The following is a 21304-nucleotide window of genomic DNA, read 5'->3' as shown; positions in this document are numbered from 1 at the left end:
AGATTCTACAGCTGTCATTCAGATGCCTGGTGTTTAACCTTTACAATTTTTGTGGTCAATTATTGCGAATCATAAAGAGATGGTTGTGGTTAAATCTGAAACTTGCATGAAAACAATATTACAGCAGGATGGATAGATAGTTTGATCCATATGATAGTGTAGAAGTCCATCCTGCTGTCCAGAGAATCTGAACCAATGTTTTTTCATGTCCTTACATTCACATGTCAATAGTAGGTTAGTTGCTGTTCTGTGTGCAAAAGACAACAATGAGATTTAACCTCCACAAAATAAGAAAACGCTGGATTTACAGGAGAAAAGTCACCAGGTAGCATGAAAACCATTGTCAGTTCAATTAATCTCTCTCTAACGCTAGCCAAGTAGGTGTTCTTTTAGCGATGACCGCAATCACTTTTGAACCTTAACCAAGTAGTTTTGGTGCGCCAACCAACCACACCCGAACAGAATAGTTTGGGATTTTGGGAAATGTGCTCATTTTTTTTCTTGCTGAGAGTGGGATGCAAATCGATGCCACTCTCATCTCTGTGCATTACCCAGGGAGATAGAGCCGGACGTTGATAAGCTTAGCTCAGCAAGGAAACAGCTAACTTGGTTCTGTCCCAAGTGTTGGAATTTGTGCATTTCTGAAAGTTTGGAAAGAGACAGGGTAGCTGTTCCCCACTGTTTTCAGTCTTTATGCTAAGCTAGGCTAATTAACTCTCATAATTACTTGCATACTTCCACAGAGATGACAGTGATCTTGATCTTCTCATCAACTCCAGCACGAGAGCAATTAGCATTTTTTACAAAACTATTCCTTTAACCATAGTGGTGGCACATCAGAAAACAGTCCCAAGAATTATTTTTGTAACAGTCATTTACATTTTTGGAAGGCACAAATTTATTTTGTGCCTGCTGATAGTTAAGTTTTGTTGGGAACCTCAGCCTTCAACGCATTGACCTGTGGGTTTGTACAACAGTAGAAGTCCCAAATACAGCATTCATCTTTATTGTCTTCGAAGCTTAAGCTGTTAAATCTCTGGGAAACTGAAGTTCATATGGCTGTCAGCCAGGAAAGCAGAAGGACATGCAGCGTGGAACTGAGCATCAACATCAACATCAACAGATGCTTGATTGGCATTACCTGCTCATCTCTCTGTCACACTGCAAAAAATGTAAAGACCTCAACAAACCACCACTGTGCTGTTAATGCTTATTTATGTTTGAATTTGAAAAAGAGCTCCTCTGAAGGTAGGATCATTACTTTGTTCCAGGAATTATCTTTGGCCATTTCAGAACTAATCTTTCTTTATTATGACACATTATAATATAATGACGGCTTTTTCTTGACAAATCCTGAGATGACTGTATTTAAATGAACTACCGCAGCCCACTGGGCAAACATTCTCTCTAGTTTTAGGGGGAAATAAGACAGTCAGGCAGAATATGACACTTGTTTTGATTGATATTTTTTGCAGTGTGCCCCCTCCTTTCTCTTCTCTAGTTATTATTCTATCCCAGTCCGCCAGGCTCTTACTCTGAGCAGTGGAGTGCCAATTATTATGGTAATGACTGAAACAGATATCAGATGGGTTTCCCTGAAATAAGCTATTCATATTTCACACACATCACTCTGTGTGTGTGTGTGTGTGTGTGAGTCCATGTCCACATGTGTGTGTTTGTGGGAAAAAAGAGAGAGACGACAACAGAGAGCAGCAGGGAGAGTTTTTCCGTGTGCAGAATTGAGTTTTCTCACCTTCGCCGGCTGAATTAAACCTTTATGGGGGGAGATTTGGAGCAAACAGCTCGGCTCTGCTCATCGAAAACACATTCCTCTGAACACGGTGGACATAAATTTGGGATTATAAAAGGAGCCGGTGTCAGTGCCAGTGCCAGAAATTAGACACAAGAGAGAGATGTGATGACAGTCCTGTTTCCAAGGTCATTTCTCTGTCTGCCTCGTGTTTCATACCTGGCTCACTGTGATCCTCATGGCATCATATAATGTGTTTCATCAAATGTGTTGGAAATGGGATGACAGTCGAGTCCAGGTCGATTTTGGAGCTGGCAGACTGTAGCGTGCACAGCCTGTCCTATATTTAGTTAAGATGTACAGGATGACAGATTCAATAAAAGAAGCATGGAGAGTATCACTCTGGGTTAAATCTTACAAAACTTGACTGGACTTCATCAGGTAGATGGCCAACCTAAAAGAAAGAAAGGTATAGTGTATACAAGTACACAACATTTGTGCTTTGTAGTGTTAATTCAGGAGTAAAAAGCAAAAGTGTTTTTTTTATTTCTGATGACTTCTTATTGTGAAACTAAAGCTACAGTTCCCATGGTTGCAGGTGTCATTTTATCTGTTGGGAAGTGAGTTAGTGGAAAAGGTACCATTAACCGTGTCCATGTCACTCTGTTCTGCAGTAATAAGACAGACTGACTCCGCAGTAAATCCAGTTATAAAATCCCTGGTTGTCTGAACAGAACCATTGTCTCTGCAGGCGCAACAGCCCCGAAGGTATTAAAATATTGCAGTATTGCAGTTGGCTATCAGGAGGAATCAATATTTATATTGAATAACAGAATTTAACTGAACTAGCTGATTAATTAATTTAGTGTCATTAAATATACTAAACTATCAATTTGAAACTCTAATTAATACAAATAATAACTGCAACCAAAATATCACATTAAACCATATCAAAAACTAGTAAAGGTTGAACGATTGAATAGTAGAGGTTGGCAGCGTTCACTCCCAAAGAACAGCACGTATATACAAAAGCATTTATTTAAGGGTTCACTGAGTGGAATTACCAAGAATGCTTTAGCAGACGTGGATTATGGTATGCATAATTATGTTTTCAATGGAATGCCCTTGAGCCCTTTATATTTACTCATGGGTCCTCCTCCACAGTCATGGTATACCAGCATGTTTCCACAGTACCCCAGAATGAACAAACAGGGTGTTTTACGTTTTTATGTCTAAGTGGCACCTTGTATTTGGTGGTGCAAATACACAGAAGAAGAAAGAGGAGAATTACTAAAATAACTATAATTTTGTATTGTGACAAATGGAGGATTATATTTATTATTTAGCATGACAAAAAGCAAGTGAGCCTGAATTCTAATTGGTCACTATAGCGTGTGAGTGCGTGCGTTTCTCCCCCATTCATACACATCAGTATATAAGATGGTATCAAATCTGAAATTGGTCTGTGGACTGTTGAAATGCATTTGTGGACCACATGACATGCATTTATTCAGTACTTTTGAAACAATCTCCTTTTCTCTCTTGACTTTTGAGACAAACTCAACGGTGTTTCAGATGTATGATTCACATATATATAAGTATGTCTGCTTGCTCGAGGTTGTAGCTGCAGAAGCTTGTACAGGCACACTGATCTCATGTTGCTGGACATTCAGTGGGATTGTGCAGGAAAGATTGTGCGTACATGTTCATAAGATGTCTTATAAACCGTTTCCTGAGAATATGTTGTACGATGAACGAGTTCATCTGTAAAGTTCTACGCACACATTCTCTCTCTCGCTGTTGTTTCTGCTCACCTTTCATTGATGCAGCTACCTGTGCTCTCCACTGCAGAGCAGCAAATCGATCAGAATCTACTACTGTTTACCATCTAGTTGACCACTGACAGTAATTTAATTTTCTACTGACAGCCATATGATAGATAGCTGACTTAACTGAACTGAGATTTATGGTACCTCCACATCTACATCCCTTGATAATGTTACTTTGCTTTCCTTCCCATATTTTGTCACAGCTTCTTTTTGCTTCTTGTCTAATTTCTAGTGGGATTTAAATCTGCTACATTTTTCCATCCTGTTTTAACATTAAGCGGAAAATCCACTCCTATCTAATACAGTGCAAAAAACGACCAAGGCATTGTTCCAGTCTCATGCTTTTGTTTTTACGTAAAAACCTCCTTAAAGTGGGTTTAACGTAAAACCAAAAGCTTCAGACTGGGACAGTCCCTCAGCCCTTTATTGGAGTATGGTTACTCTTTGATAACAGTATACTAACATAATGTTATTGAACACAAGATGCTTCTTAACATACTGTTTTAGTAAATAGGAGCTGCATGGTGTTCCACAGATACATGCGTCATTAACTGAGGCTATATCAAAACAGTACTCAGTTCATTTTACAGAATCTTTCATATTTTGTAGTGGAAAAAGTTGTCAACAAATATCCTTAATTAACCTTTGTTAATTGACCTTTTGCTCGATGAAAATGGTCAAAACATTGCTTTCACTCATTCAATAAAGTTTTAGAAGCTTCAGTCTACACATACTGTTAACCTGTTTCCTTCTGGTTGATTGATTTTCATGTGATAGAAGACGGCAGTAAACACAAGAACTAGAAGAAGAATATTTCCAAGACAAATGGATGTGATTGCTTTTTCTGACAGTGACAGACGCGTTGTAGTTATTAAAAGATGTAGTCACTCAGAAGTTAATGCTGACAGGTAAACACTGTATCAGTTTCCGCACTGACGCAGCCAAGGATGTTTTGTTTACTCAATTCTGTCTTCTTAAAAAAACCAAAAAGCTGATGTTCTTTCTATTCTATCATTTTTACACATCATCATGTCAACCTGAGAATCTGAGAGAAATCGTTTAAAAACTGCTGCTGTATCAAAACTAATGTGCAGTTCAGGTTTTTCTTCTCAGGTTGTGATGTTTTCTCAGGTTTTTACACTTTCAAGGTCCTGCGTTCATTTTCAAATATTCTCAAGGCTTTACCTTTGTTTACCCACAATCCACAAACTCACTGCTCCTCGTGACCCAAGGGAACCCTGGAGGAAGAATACTGTGTGACGACCAAATGATATTTCTTTTTAGCAGAAAAAGTAGCCTGAGTGATGTTATCCAATAATATTCCACTAAGTGAATTCACTAATCTAAGAACAATACAATATAAGGGTTGATATCTGCTGCCACTGCTGCACCAAAGGCAAAAATGATGTAGTATTTTCATTATGAGTTCATTAAGATTCTCTAATGGGCCACTTTCCAATCATAACTCATGTCTGATTGTCAGTTTTAATAAGCCAAAGCTTTTGTTTTCTTTCTATTCATATCCAACACACTTTCAGATATACTTGAAAAAAGGAGCGTGACGTTCAAAGCATTCCTTTTGTTTTGTGCTTTACCCCAACATGCCTCACTGGCCTCTATGTGTATGTTTGTTTATTTACATATGAGAAGATACATTTCATTACTATAGGATAGGGAACATGAAAGACAAAAGAACCCTCTATTGGCCCAATTCTCCAGAGCAAACATATAACAGAGATAGAAAAAAAGAAAATTCTAGGAAATATGTTTTATGATCAGTATTTACAACAGCCTGGGGGACATGCAGTATATTAGAGATTAGAGATTTTTTTCTAAACAATATAAAACATATATGAAAAGGAGATATAATATATATATATATAATAATAATAATACAATCATATTTGAGCATTTCATAGTTTGCTATGGGTTTTACTTATAAGTGTAAATAATTATTATGAAAGCAAGAATAAAAAGGGAAAATTTGAAAAAAGTGACAGACTAATCCTTTACCTAACAGAGCTAGAACTTACCAGCAGGGTTTGCGTAAGCATACAGACTGATATATATAATAATAATCAACTGTTTTCCTGTTCATAAACTGTTTTTTTTTTTTTTACATTACTTCTTTATTTGATCATAAGCATTATATATGAGTTATTTATAAAAGGACAAAGTCAAGTCCTGTCTCTGAAGAGAAAGAAAAACACGGTTTTACCTCTTCCACCCTGCTGGCCCCTCTCATAACACCATCATTACACAACATCTTGCATGGAAGCCTTGTCCTTGAATCGAGAAAATGTATTTTTAATTCAATTCAGTATCATGCATGTCACAGTAAATTACAAAGAAACATCTTTAAAGGGACATTATCTCTGGAAATATTTGAAAGTCAATTTGGTGTATGCAGTTTGCGTTTTTCATGTTAGGCTCTGCAGGTTTAAAATGTAAGTTCAAAGGCTTCATTTGCGAAGAAAGCCTCTAGGCAAGCGGAGTGAATGTAGCTATAAGTGCACATGAGGAGGAGGGTGATTGCTGCTCCATTACATTACCTTGTAATTTTGTACCAAGGAAAAATCATTGAGGTGTTGTGGAGGAGGACATAACCAGACCGTTTGAATGTGGAGACACTCGTTTCTGCCAAGAACTTGAGGATTAGCTGCAGCATTATTAACCCAACATACACACACCATTTTTATTATGAAGAATGTGTCATATTGAAAATGGCAAGTGCGGTACGTCTTTATGCAACCCACTCATCCCAGCTTTATGCAGGTCAGAGTCCAGGGCTGAGCCGCCGTCCTCTCTGTGCGGATACGGAGAGTTCTTGTTGAAATCTGTAATTTACTGCTGCCATATCATAGCAAGAATATTTGCACATTTTATATAATCTGAAGGATGAAACACTTGCTAGATAACCTGTATGACTATAATGATACAGGTTGTAAACCTGCATTGACAGCAACACAACACTGACATTCACACATCAAGTAGGCACACAGAGTCTGTCTGATGAATCTAAGTCTGATATTCACTCTTCTTTTAGGGAAAGGGAAGCTGATGAGAGTGGTGAGAGTGAACTGAAACAGTAAGCTGTGGGCCTGAAACCCAAAACAACGAGCTTAAAGGCGCTGAAATGCTCCATAGAGCTGAGGAGGATTGAAGAGTTGGGTGATAATTTTTTGTGGGTCGGTCACTATGAGTGACTCATTTTACATTGCACACAGTCGTATGATCCATTGTTAATATAGAAATATCAATCAGCACTGATCTAAGTGTCTTTATTTATGTGTTTATGCATCACGAGCTACTACAGATCATATCAGGCCTGGAAAATATGTCTGAGATCATTAATGAGGCATGTCTGCGTATCTTAGATTTTCATTTTCACCTGTTTGGTTTGCACTCAGTTAATTTGATTAAACGTCACATTTGTCATGTTTTATGTGGCCTCTATTGATGTCGTGTATCAGCTGAAGAAAACAGGAACAAAGAGTTGGACTGGAGCTCTGATATCCTGGGACATCCTGTGCACACGAGGGAAAAGGATGTGTTGTTGGTTGAATTAAATCTTCTGTCCTACATTCTGCACTAAACTAAACTAAACTTTTTAGTTGAACACAGAACCTTCTCCACAGTATTTTGGAATATTATTTTCTGAAACTACAAAGTTTTGCCAAAAAACTTTGCTTCTTTGCTTTTCTGATATTTTAGTGTCCTCGTCTTGCAACAAGCCTGGTATTAATGCAGGTGGTAATTATCAGACACTTAATCAACATCATGATTTTCATTGGCAGACACCTGCACTCAGAATGGTACAGCAGTAATGTGGCTTCACAGAGGTAATCACTGCAACATTGAAAGAAACCTCTGCACAACACAATGCAAAACCGGCACATTTTAATGTCGACAGTACAGTGTTCTGCAATCAATAACACATACATTGCACTGGAAATGCACCAATCTCACACATCCTGCAACTGTGATTGATTAAACAACAACAAAAAAAAAACACCCAGAAATGCAAAGAAGCAGCACACAAAGATTGTGTCACAATGTGTGTCACGTCACTCTGACCTAATTTATCATCACTCTCAAGTCTTGACAACATCAAATCACGTTTAACAACTCGAAGTCCTTCTCACAAAGACCACTTGTGACAAGAAAAGCCTGTTGCATATCTCTGTGCTGATGAAGTCTGCTATCTGTCCGACTGTTTTCTTTGTGCCTCTCATGGTCAACAGCAATGACACGTCCCTTCTCTGCTTTCAATCAATCAATCAATCTTTATTTATGCAGCGCCAATTCACAACAGCGTTATCTCAAGACGCTTTACATAAAGAGCAGGTCTAGACCAAACTCTTTACTTAGAGAGAGACCCAATGATTCAGGAATTCAAAATTAAGGATTCAAGAATTCCCACATGAGCAAGCATCAGATGTTATATTGAGCAACAGTGGCAGGAAAAACTCCCCTGTAACGGGAAGAAACCTCGAACAGACCCAGGCTCAATGTGGGCGGCTTCTGTAGGGGTCCGCGTTGGTTGGAGGTTGGACAGAGAGAGAGACAGAGAGAGAGGGAGAGAGAGAGAGAACACAAACAGAAACCAACGTACTAGCAGTGACTATAGCACTAACAATAGGAGTGTGACTAAAAGATTAGCAGTATGATATTATCGAAAAACATGACGAGTGGCCGACGATCCGCAGCAGTGATTCATGATGCTTTGTGTGAAGCTGCAGCGATGATGGGCCGCACTGCCTCTTCTTTTGTGCATTTATATGCAGCGTGGAGTGCACTCATTGTGTGAATGGATGTATCTAAAATGTTGGCAAATTGTGCGCTAGTGTTGAACTGTTGGTGTGTGTTTTTGTGCGACTACATACTCCACTGGGATTTAATCTCTTAAATGTTGGCAGTTAATCACATCCATAAATCCACATGAAGGCGGGTGCAGAACAGTTTAACCCTCATTGGTTGCTGTTGTGTGTGTGTGTGTGTGTGTGTGTGTATGTGTGAGGGTGTTTAATATCAAATGCAATCAGGATGTAAATCTGTATGTTTAGTATAATTTTTAGGGGAAAGGTTAACCAAAACCTTACCGTTTGTCTGCTATCTTTCTACAAGCAAGAACATTAGCACACATTAACATAATAATAAAAATAATATATATCTATTTCTAGGCCTAATGGGTAGCCAAAACATGGACCGTAATCAACTAACTTTGTGTAGGGTTAGAATTTTTTTAATTTACAGTTAGAATTATCAATTTAAAAGCATATTATTAAAAAAAATCCCATCGTAAAGAAATCAGAAGCCATTTTCAGATATTTTCCTCATTATCTTAAAATATCGAGTCAGTTATCTGCTGAAAATAAAAGGTGTAATTTTCTTTTTTTTCTTCTTTTAGATAACAAGACAGTATCTCCTTATTCTAAAAAAACAGAAAAATAGATAAGAAGTCAGCATGCACCGATCCGTGGTTCTGGCTAATGTAGCATCTGAGCTCAGGTGATAACATCAGAGCCAAAAGATCCCATTATTCATCAGTGCATCACAGTATGAGCAGACATTACACTGTTTCTGTTAGAGATAGCGTAAATTAGTTTCGGTCTCAGCTGAGTCACTATATGAATGTGTTTCAGAGATGCTGCTGATCATTGACCTTATTGGTACCCATTAAGAGGTATTGATCAGTTAGAGGAGGACCGTCAGAGAATCTCATATTTATGGATATATCACACTACACAACGATCCAAGGGGAAGGTCGGGGGCTGGATAATCCTGTTTCATCAGTTGTCTTTAACAAAGTTTAAGTTAAACATTTAACATTTACATTAGCTGAAACTATAATGCTGAAGACAACAGACACAGAAAAGATCTGGGGAATGATGCTAGTAATTGTCTATGAAGTAGGACATGAAGGAGGATTCATCATCATCACCAGACCAGAATTTACAATGGATTTAAAAAGCTCAAATAAAGTTTGCATGTATAAATGTATTTACCCGTTGGTTCTTGGGGCTCCACAGGGGAGCGCAATCTCTCTCCAGTTCTATTTACTCTCTACAAATGAATCTCTGTGTAACTCGTCTGATGTTTACAAAGTTACATTTGCTGATGACACTGAGTGTTGATCACAGAAAATGAACCAAAGTATCGAGGGTGTGTGGACGAGTTTGTTGACTGGAAGCACACTAGTTTTCTTCAGCTAAAAACTGAGAAAGGTAGTTTTGATTTCAGAGTGAGCAGAAGGCAAACCAACAAGTACCCATCAATGGTCACTGTACTGAAGTTGTAAATTAATATAAATACAGAATGTCTATTTGCACACGGGTGAGAACACCAAGATGGCTGCCATTCGACTATTTACACCCGTCCTGGTGACGTAATATACATTTTTTTATTATTTAGGTTTAGGTGCCAAAACTGTTCTTTAACTGTTTGGGGTAAAGTAATAAGTCAACACTGACTTTTGGTTTCAAATGGGACTCGCATGGTGGCTTTCAGACAGAAAACCTTGAGAGCAAACTTATCTCTGATGCTAGCTACGTGCCCCCACAGCTGAAGGCTGTATATAAAAGGTAGGGTACATTAAACACAAAATATACTGTCTCCATATACACCTGGGTGCAAATACATCCACATTGGCTGTGGACAGATATACACCGGTTTTCAATCATTTGTGAAGAGTATTTAACTTTCTGTTTTAGTGCCTAGTGTTTTTTAATGCCTGCGCTGTAGTTAACAAGAACAAATTTAATGGCATTATTAATATGTCTTGTAAGCTTGTGGGTCAGCAGCTACACAGCATGACACTGCTGAGCCCTGAGTGGTGAGTAAAGAGAGGGAAATCCTCAGTGATGTATCACACCCTCTCTATGGTGAGTTATTACCATCAGGACGGAGGTCCAGGGCGCTGCCTTTGTGGACCACCCCTGCCCAGAGTTCCTTCATACCTTCCAGTATAGCTTCGCTAAACAAATCCTGGTGATATGAGGTGTGTGTCATTTGCATTTTGTTACACTTAATTCTTGATGGCTGGTGATACCATTGTGGAGTGTTTTGTTGTTAAATGTCTGTCTTTTCTTATAATGCCTTTCTGTTGCGGTTGTTTTTGTCTGACACATAAAGAGAATTCCTGAAAGGATAATGAACAAAACTAACTAACCTGACATGTTGTCACTTTGAACATCTCATCTGTTCTTATTAATTTCTTTATTTTGTGCTGAATCGTGCTAGCAACTCCTGCTGCAATGACCTAATTACTCCAGTTTTCATCAAATCTTTGATGTCCTTTGCGTACAGTACATCCTGCTATATGCATTCCTTTGCAGAGTGCTGTGACAGACTCTGTTTTGTGAATTTGTGGGATGTGAAATGTCTTCCGACAACCCTGAACTAAGTCTTGCATGGGGAGGCTGAGTTGCCCCGGTTTCATAACCAAGTAATGACAAACTCACCAGAGCGCCTGCAACGCATGACTCATAAAGATATGATTTTTGAAATGCTAATGAGGTGAAGATTATACAGAGTGGAAGAGCAAGATAGAGTGCGAAGGAGTGAGATAGAGACACTAAGACAGAGGGAGATACTCGCTGTATCTTGCAGGGTCTTTTACTGGAGCTGACATTCAGCTTTTCTACCAAATGTATAAAATATTTCTTTAAATAATCTTCATATACCAGCTTTAGTATTTCATGACTTGGTGATGAGTCACAGATGGAAAGAGAGAGTCAGAGTTAAGGCGCTAAAGCCTGCAGCACAGTAAGAATGCTCTTCTTACTTTTTTCTCCATCTCTCTCGCTCTCTTCATCATGTGTGCGTTCATCTCCAGTGCAGTGAAATAGGGCTAAACAAGGTTAAAGAGAAGGTCAAACACGCATGGACACAGTTAATCTTCCTCCTGTCATTGCAGCCACATGAGACAGTGCTCCTCCAGGAGAAACTCAGCTTTGTTTGTAGAGTATACAGTGCCTTCTGCATCACTGGTTAATAACCACTGGCACGCGGACAGAGGAGGTTTTTACCTTAAAATGCACTTTGGCGGCAAAATTGGGATGATGCTTCCTGATTGAAGCCAGATCAACAGGGCTGTCGAGCCCCTCGGTACATGTGCAGAATGAGGATTTATTTTAATAAGCTAAGTGTGCTATCATTCCACGTGCTATCTCACTCATCTTTTTTCCATTCTTCATTTCGCTGTGCCTCAGTTTCTCCCCAATCTTACATCTCCTGTTTTTGTGTTTCCTGCCCTCACTCTGGCTCTCACATAATAATTCTCCTGATTCTCTCCCATTAATATCCTGCCATTTATCCTCCATCTCCTCCTTCTCAACACACTTTCATCTAATTTCCCTTCCTTACCTCTGTTTGTTCATTAACTACATCTTTACCCTCCCTTCCTTTTTCTCTCCATACCACTCTGCTTCTGTCTTTCCCATCTTCCGGCATGTTGAGCTGGTGAAGGTCATTTTAGTGTTAGAGACGGGGGAGGGGAGGGGATGATGTGGCTATACGCAGCTCTGGGTAACTGCAGGAAGAAGGATGGACGGACGATAAGAGCGGGAATGTGAAAGAAGAGAAACAGAAAAGACAGAGGGTGGGTGGGGGGGGGCAGAATTTCCTGCGACCTCTGTCTCCATCCTGCTGAGGACACGCTGTGCTAGCATGCACGCTTGCTGCTTTTATGTGTGCACCAATGCGTGCTGCTGCCATTTGTTTTCATTAGTGGTTCACCGTAGTGATGGTCACTCCTTCAAATAACCTTAATGTCAGCATCATTATTTGCATTTTGTAGTAAGCGTGACAACTTGTTCCCCAATAATCCCAAAGTGACCATTTGATATGCATACGGAGCTAGGGCGAACCCCAATACACTCTGGGGGATGCTAATACCCCCCAATAAACTGTCCCCTCAGCAGCACCGTTGAAACTCAATGGCATTTAAGAAGAATACACTGGTTACTAGTTTTATCTAGACTGCAAGGCATAAGTTAAGTAATATGTGACCTTATTGTAATATGGAAAAAAGCAAGTACATTGCAAATCTACATGGTACAGAGAGTTTTTATTTCTTTGGTTCCTCTTAAGCAAACAGCCAAACATAAATGAACCACGAAAGTGACATTTTTACTTCAGATATTTGTTTTAGAACACAAATCGGTAACGTGACCAAATCACCTAATTTAAGAGATTTATTTGTGTACATTAAAACCTATTTTTAATAATTGAGACCTTAAGCTAAGATATGGATTTTCTAACCCAATAGCAGAGAGTGAAAAGTGTCACAAGCTTTATGCTCAACATGGCAGTGAAAATAACAGAAAAGGGATTTGTTCATGTCGTAACTTGCATTCAAACTTCCATGGATGTCAGTTTTTTTAGCTGCAGATGGACAGAAAGATACAGGTATGCACACACACACACACACACACACACACACACACACACACACACACACAACTGACCAAACACATGCTGCCCTCCAGGCTAAAGTCTGATAGAGATAATAAATTAGATTTTACTGATGCAAAGATGTTAGAAATGATGCTTTATGAGTTAATCCCAAATTGTACGTCCATACTTTCTTAAAATTCAACCAATAGCTGCAACCACATTGATAAACAGACACATATTTTCAGAACTACCTTCCTTAGTCAATTTCCTTGCTAACTTTTCTCCAACCCCTTTCCTTATGTCTGGTCTCTGTATTCATGTAGTATCATAAAGCTCTGGGATCCCACAGAAGCCGGCGACAGAAGGTGTATCCTTTGTTCTCTGATTCAGTGTCACAACCTCAGGACAGGCTCTGGGTGCCATGAAGCTCCATGTCATGCTAAATGAATCAAAAATCTTAACTCAACTCAAATTCAATTCACCCCCAGCAAGAATTTGTGTCCGTTTGTGTATTTGCATTGTATATCATTGTGCTATGCAAAAGAAAAATATATATATAATCATCATATGTCATTGGCTAACTGTAATATTACAGGTACATCCTCTGTGTATCTTATGCACAGTATTGTATTGTCATGGATCTTGCTTCAAAAAGTCACACACCCTCTTTCCCTGAGGTGCTGATGTCTTCCAAAATAAGCCAACAGGTGCACACCACAAGCACAGTAATGTGTTGCGCATCAGAGATGCAGGCAACAGCTCAGCTGTGTGCTGCTGCAGCGGTTAGTGCAGCAACAGTCCCTTTTCCATACGCGAGAAATGAATTGTGATTCACACTTAATTGCATTTGAGAAATATAGACAAAGTGTGCTTTACACGATAGTTGGCTAGTACCACCTAAAGTCAGCAGCCATCCTTCAATCCGGTTGTTAAGCCGTCTGCCTTGCTAACTAGTAGTGACTTGTGATTGCACAGCGTCCTATTTAATATTGATGAAGAAGAGTTGTGTGAATCATTTAGCAGCCACTATCACCGGTTAGAGTTGCCAAAACACTGAATTCCATCTAATATCTCCAGGAAAAGGAAAATCTGACAGAAAGCCCCAACCCTGTCCTCAGTCCGGGGGTCGATAGTGCAAGGGGTAGGTTATCTTAGATGAGATTTTTAGTGACAGGCTATTTTTCATCATGGAAACATGTGTAGATTTAATTGAAAGATCAGTTCCCTCTTTCATACGACCATTTCAGAACAATCAAGGGATGATGATGATGATCAAGCAATTAAAGTTGCTGATCTGTGTGAAGCAGGTGAAGACAAGTGAAAATAATAATCATCATAATCACAGTCATAATCATATCAATAATCTAAGCATGAAAATCCTACACTTGGCTATTATTGGATATTTCAAAGAGGCTGAGCAGCTTCGACAATGGGTTACTACTGCTCAGCCTGAGCTTTCATTGGCGATGTGTGATGGCAGCACAGTCTCATTTGGACTCGTGCCTTTCCTATGCAGTGGGTTTGAAAATGCAGCTTTTGCTATGTTGGCAGGTTCCTTTCATCTTTGTTCTCTCAATTTATTTACATTGTGGATCCAGTCTTTTTATGTGAATTTATGCCTCTTAAAATCTTTGGGTGAAGCAGACAAGATTTCGCTCATTTTCAAGAAAAGTGTAGAAACTAGTGTAGAAGTGAATGTCATTTTCAGTAACCATGGCAGCACAAATAATTGACATGAAGATCTCTAAATGAATATACAGTGTTTACCCTAATATAAAGCTGCAGATTAATCAGCTACAAAAATTTAATGCGTCAAATTGCAGAAAATTGTGTTTTTGTGTTTTATTTTTTCTTCTTGGGAAAGACCCCCAATGCCTACTACTCTAATTGCTCCCCCCTTCATGGCTTGCATCACATCCCTGCAGCTCCTTCATGGACCATCAGCTGGTGAGGATACTAGCATGTTCCCTGGTATTTCAGCCTTTTAGCAGAATATGATCATGTATAATTCATGTAACTAAGAAATTACATCTAGAAGAGCCTTTTTACAGAGTTCCCTTAAGATAGTAGAAATAGCGTCTTCAGTGTTATCTCTGCTAGTTTTCATTTCAGTCTGTCCAATCAATGGCCTCAGGCTCGTTATGAGATACACACCTTTTGTCTACCTCTGTGTGAAATCCACTGTATGAAATACTAAAGTGCATTTATGGCAATTCCACCTGAGTTCTTTCTGTGAACTGCATATGTGCAATGTAAGATTGGAAAGCCTTCTATTTTCCTGAACCTCAATAACAGGCAAGGACGGTGACTATAACACACTTATAGCTTTGTCTTTTGCCCAGTCTCAGGCATACTACAAAAAGTGTCATCTATGCACCCTACATTTCCTTATTTCTGATTGACTGTAGCAGGTAAATATGTGGAATTGCAACTCACATCCAAATGAAACGTTAAATACAGCAATTATGTCGAGGAACAACAACAGCTGCAATGAGAAGTCAAAGTCACTTTGGCCTGCATTAGAGTGAGGTCTGTTAATACTTTTTCAGTATCATAGCATGCTGACAGGCACGTGTAGAACTGGATGCTAGAAAGGTTTTTCCCCTGTCAGAGCAGTTGGAAAAAGCCCTCATTGTTGTTTAGGATTTTGCAAAAAATGTCAGTCCCCCTGCTGTGTCATTGTCATAGAGCCTGCTGCTGACACTCCCTTTGCCCACAGCTGGCAAAAGTTCAACTGTTACTGAGTTTGTACTGACTGAGTATTTTGCAAAAACTTGAACCATTCCTTGCCTCTGCTGTAAGTGTATGAAAAGAGATGGAGTTGAAAGAGTGCTGCAACAGAGCTGAGACTAACCTCAATCCCAGCTGCTCAAACTGATGCACTGAATCAACAGTGGAGGCAGCTAATAATCCATGGAATTGAATGAATAACAGCCATTTCCCCTTGTGGATGCTCTAAATTGTGCAGAGCAGATTAGTGGCGCTCTGTTGCGAGATAACATGGAGAAGAGTAGTTGTTGTTTCTGCATTCGGGTTTAGGCATACAGATATACCAACCACCCCCCACCATCCTGCACGTCAAACAGGCAGTGTGCTTTACCTGTTATGATTCCCTCAGGGACGGGGGCAGGGGCGACCCTGGCATTTACACACTAATGAAAACAATCATGGGAAATATGTTAATGTGCCCGGCTGTGGTTGGCTGAGACAAACTGTGCTCTTTCAAAAAGGCCAGATGCTCCTGTGAGTAATCACCTATGGCAACTGAATCCATTTAACCATAACCATTATGGCTCAGTATTTGACCCATGCATGTGACATACTTTAAACACTGTGCAACATTACAAAGACCAATATCTGTTTGTTTTTTTTGCCATTGGGTCCCAGAGCTGAGATTATCCATTAGTGTGTCCAAAACAGCGTTTTTAATCATGTGCTGGGTAACATTTACAGGTAACTGGGCTAGATGGTGATGGGATAGGTCAGAAAGCTTGAGAGGACATCATTTTAAAGTGGGAATGACTCCGTTCAACAGTGCTAAATGCTTAAAATGATCAGTGTTACATGGTGGTCTAATCCTGGTAAACCAGACTGAATTATGAAATGAGCTGAACTCTTCCACAGAGCAGCGTGTCCAGTACAGCTGCTGGAAGTGGGCTTATAAAGGCTGTGATGACAGGAATTATTCAGACTGGCGCAGCCCTAATATGACTACTCACAGGAGAAGACATAGCCAAAGTCTGAGGCAGATGCTCATTCTATAAAGTGGCCTGGAGAAGCAGTAGACGTGTTGAAATGTTTAAGAGCACTGTATGTTTAGGTGGGTTTGTTATGAAAAACATGTTAATGTTAGTGAATGAGCTTCAGGGGTGCTGGTAGGTGGATTGTTTGTACAGAGCTATTTACACCAACACTGATACTCATCTCCAAATCTACATTTCCCAAAATGTCGGGCTATATTATGTGAGAGATTGGCTTTGGTGAGAGACACATAATCCTCTGAGGTTAAACAGGTCTTTGTCATGAAAAGTAATATTATGGTCGATAGATAAAAAGACAAATACTCGTGACACAGAACAGAACAGAACTTATTACTGATAAGCAGAGATATAATAGTTAATTAGCCGTTCATTTATTGGGGAATTGTTTGAATTGTCTGTTCTTAGTGTGGAAAGATAATAATGGTGGAAATGAGACTCATGATGAACTCTTACTGTTTGTAATTGTTTCTCATTGTTTCACTCATTTTGATGAAAATCACCTGGATCCACTTTAAAGAGTTCCTGGAGGCTTTTTTGGCAACCACATACTGCACAGATGACATTTACACCTACTACAGCTAATTAACAGTCAGTTTAAAAATAAGCATGTAAATTACGCCAACTGTCACCATGTATGAGGAGGTCCTCAAGTTATAACAACAAAATATCAACCTTTTTACATGTTAATTTATGTGATGCGATGGCAGTATAACATTTTGTTGTCCTGTTCCTGCTTCATAAGTCATTTCAGAGCTCTTAGAGAACAAATTTAGATGCCACCTTCAGTGTCACTGGTACGAATGCGGCAATGACACGTGTCAAGCCTTCGCCTCTTCCTCTTGACTCCGGCAAGATAGGTGTCAATGCTGTGAAAAATCACTTCAATAAAAAGAAACAGTCGGCTGTGTGTGTGTGTGTGTGCGTGTGTGTTAAGAGGACCAAATGACGTCAAAACCCAACCAGGACGTAGATGTATTTCTGTCCTGGTCCTTTTTTCTGGGGAGGGGGCATGTGGGTGGGTGACATGTTGCTAGGAGCAGAAGTGACAACCTTGTGGCTGAAATATGTCTGCCAGTGTGTGCGTGCGTGTGTGTGTGCGTGTGAGTGTGCGTATGTGTGAGACGGACTGTATTTAGTCATGCTAAGGGGCAGGACAAGGATACAAAAAACAGAAGCAACAGTAAGTGACAGAGAGGAGGACGGGCAAAAATGGAGGGATTAGTCATTATCGAGTGGAGAAGTGTAACACACACACACACACACACACACACACACACCCAGCAGAGCTTCATCACCTCTCCAAAGGTCTCCACTAACATACATTCTCTGTTTCTCTGTATTTGTAGCTCATGAAAATCTACGACCACCTCTGTGTGTGTGTGTGCGTGTGTGTGTGTGTGTGTGTGTGTGTGTAGCCTACAGGGCAGACATCTTTGTCCTCAATTCAATACTGCTGTCACTGGCACATGAATTATGGAAGTGTTTGGAAGTGACAAAGCACGGCTTACAGCCACAAGACACTTTTATTGAGTTGTGAGATGTGATGGCTGTGTGCATGCGCGTGTGCGTGTGAGTGCGTGCACATGCATGTGTACATGTGTGTATGTATTTTTCTTGGTGTTTTGATTAACCTATAACCATTGTTCGGATGACAAGACAGATCACCCCTCTCGCTACTAATCCACTTTTTCTCCTTGTCTCTGTGCTTGTTCAAAAAAATTACAGTATTGAACAACAGTATTAAACTGAAAAATCTTCATGTGTTCATCATATGAAAAGGTTTATGTAGTTAGCCAATGGTTTGTAAAACACAACATACTGTTTTTTTTTTTTTTAAATGAAGAGACATTTGCAGATTATAGTAAATTTTTAAAGCAAAAGGTTCAAGAGCTATTTTACACATTAAAAAAGAACATGGTAAGTTGGGCTTAGATAATCACTGCAAAGGAAAATAATCAGAATGTACATTTAAAAAGCACATAAATAAAATCCCAAAATGGAAGATAGCTTTTCCCAGCTCTGTATTTCAGCTACTCTTCTGATCATATTGAGAATTTCCAGGAGGATCCTGTTTGAAAACGCCGAGATGTGAAGCTCCACTCCGGCTGCTGTTCCAAAAAAGGAAAACAGGTCTTAACTTTCAGTTTCCTGTGAAAACTTTGGAATGAAAACATAACTACAACAGATAAAGAGCCGAGAGCCCTAATAAGCACCACACACACACGCAGTCTCTGGGCATAAACTGAGTGTGTTCCCTGAAATACCCTGAAGTTGTTATCTTAAAGTGGCATCCTGGAGCTTGCGGGGGAAGGGTGCGTGACTTATGGAGCAGATTTAGAGTGTCCCCAAAGAGTGTACTACACAGTACACACACACACACACACATAGACACATATTCAGGTGAACACACAACTCCCCATATGCGCATTTCATAGATACGGTGGCACAGACATGTGCATTAACACGCACACAACATGCACATGGCCGTAAGTCATTATTTTAACTTACTGTGCCATAATTAAGAGATACACAGGAGAGTTCTTGTTTTTATCCTAACTTTTCATCTATTTCCTGGAGGGGAATGTGCCTCCACATATGATAATACATGTATAAGAATCAAATCACAAACACACACACATAATCCCTGTATGATGTTTTTTTTTCCTTTACTATGGTTATTTATTTTGCATGTTTGCCTTTATTCAATCATTTACAGCAGCCCTAGTTGCTGGCTGGAGTAAGCCAGTCGGTAACGAAGACTTCCCCCGTCTTTGCGTTATTTTTGGATTCTGTTTTTCTCTGGTCAGACTTGAGTCACATGTCCAGCGCAGGGAGAGCGTCCTCAGCTCACCTATCTATCCTCTTCTCCATCGTCGCTCCCTATTTTTATTGCTCTAACTTTCTAGAGTCCATCCATAAAACCCACTCAGGTTGAACCTGAGGCTGGCACAATAATAGCCTCATGAGATGGAGCAGTAAATGGAACTGAAAAGTAGAGAAGAGGAATGTATGCACCTTTCTCTACTGAAGTGGAAAACATTGACCTGAGTCTAAATCATTGACGAAAAGCGAGGGAAACTTACTTGAAGAAAACGCTCGCAGAATTACAGCAGATTTTCTGCAGAAGGGGAAAATAAATCAGTAAAGTTTGTCTGATGCAGACTGCAACCAAACTGTCGTTTCGCATACTGATTGAGAAGAAGCTCCCCTCACTGAAAAGTTTGTACTGACACTCCTTGCTCCAATTCTTCACGCAGTTTCTTATATTTTTCTTCTACTTTGAAGTCCTGAGCTGCTTTTCTTTTATCAATCAAGAAAGATTTAAAAAAATCAAACAACACTGATTTCCAATGGTTCCTTTAACAGATACAAATATAAAGCAGCGTGGGATACTTTCATCCAGAGAAAGTTACCTTTTTCATCAAAGACTTAAAAACCTCATTCTTATCTAATCTGGTTTTAGTGTGGGGAGGGATTAGTAATTAGAGGAAAGTTAAATCAGGTTATAGGGATGATTGCAGACTTGGATTAATTCGAGTTCACCCTCATGTTTTAAGGGAATGCTGGGAGAATTAATAACTTTCTTGTATGTATGCTCTTTTGAGCTGAAATTGCATTTCATCCCCAAGAAAAGATATAGAGTATTTCTGGAAAGCATCACCAGCCAGCACCAAGTGGCACACAGCACTGGTTAAACACCATGACATTGGTAATACTGCGCCGCGTCACTGGCTACTATCACTGCCTCTGCACAGGTCAAGCTGTCTTCAGCCTCGGCACTTCATTTCCTTTGATTAGGCAGACTCTCTGTAAAGCCGTCCACAAGGATTTGACATCAATTCTAATTTGTTGCACTTTGAAGTCTGATTAATTCACAATTACTGCGAAAAAAAGAAAGAGAGACGACAACGGAGAGGGCAGTGAGAATGAGTGGGCGTACAGACAGGAGACGGAGAAGTGAACAGCAATGGCACAGTCCTCTGAATGCAGAGCAGGGTTCAGACGACATTGGTGTCTGATGGCTGATTATGATCTGCTAAAGAGGCAGCCAACTGCTATTTGGCGCAATTGCCTTTCAGAAGGCTCATTTTTGTGCTTGAATAATTGTCAGAAGTAATGTAACTTAATATAGATCTGATTGTGTGGAATCCAACTATATGTATGTGACAGCGGTGTTGATGACTTCATAGTTTCAAGCAAACTGCGTCACATCAGAGGTGGAGCATAATGACAGGCAGAGTTCTAATAAAAGGCTGACATCTGCATTTTGAAAACATCCCGTGCACGGAGAGGGGATAGAGCTGAAATGAAAGATGGGCCGGGACATTGTGAAGAAGATTTATTGAGACACGTCCGTCATTAAAAAGAACTCGGCACAAAGACAGCTTTACTAGGCAGTTAAGAACAGTAAGAGGCGAGGGCCTCAGACACAGGGCTTAGCGCTGAGTGATGAGAACAGATATGTAAGGAAGTTCATCTTCTTAGCAATGAGACTTAGGAGCTCACACGACACACCATCTCACAGAGATTGACCTTTGCCGTGCACGGCGAATCATTTACATCAG

Source organism: Pempheris klunzingeri, chromosome 10 (genome assembly GCF_042242105.1).
Source record: "Pempheris klunzingeri isolate RE-2024b chromosome 10, fPemKlu1.hap1, whole genome shotgun sequence".
Lineage (NCBI taxonomy): Eukaryota > Metazoa > Chordata > Actinopteri > Acropomatiformes > Pempheridae > Pempheris > Pempheris klunzingeri.
The sequence above is the reverse complement of the archived record's forward strand: the minus strand, read 5'-3'. Positions refer to the sequence as shown.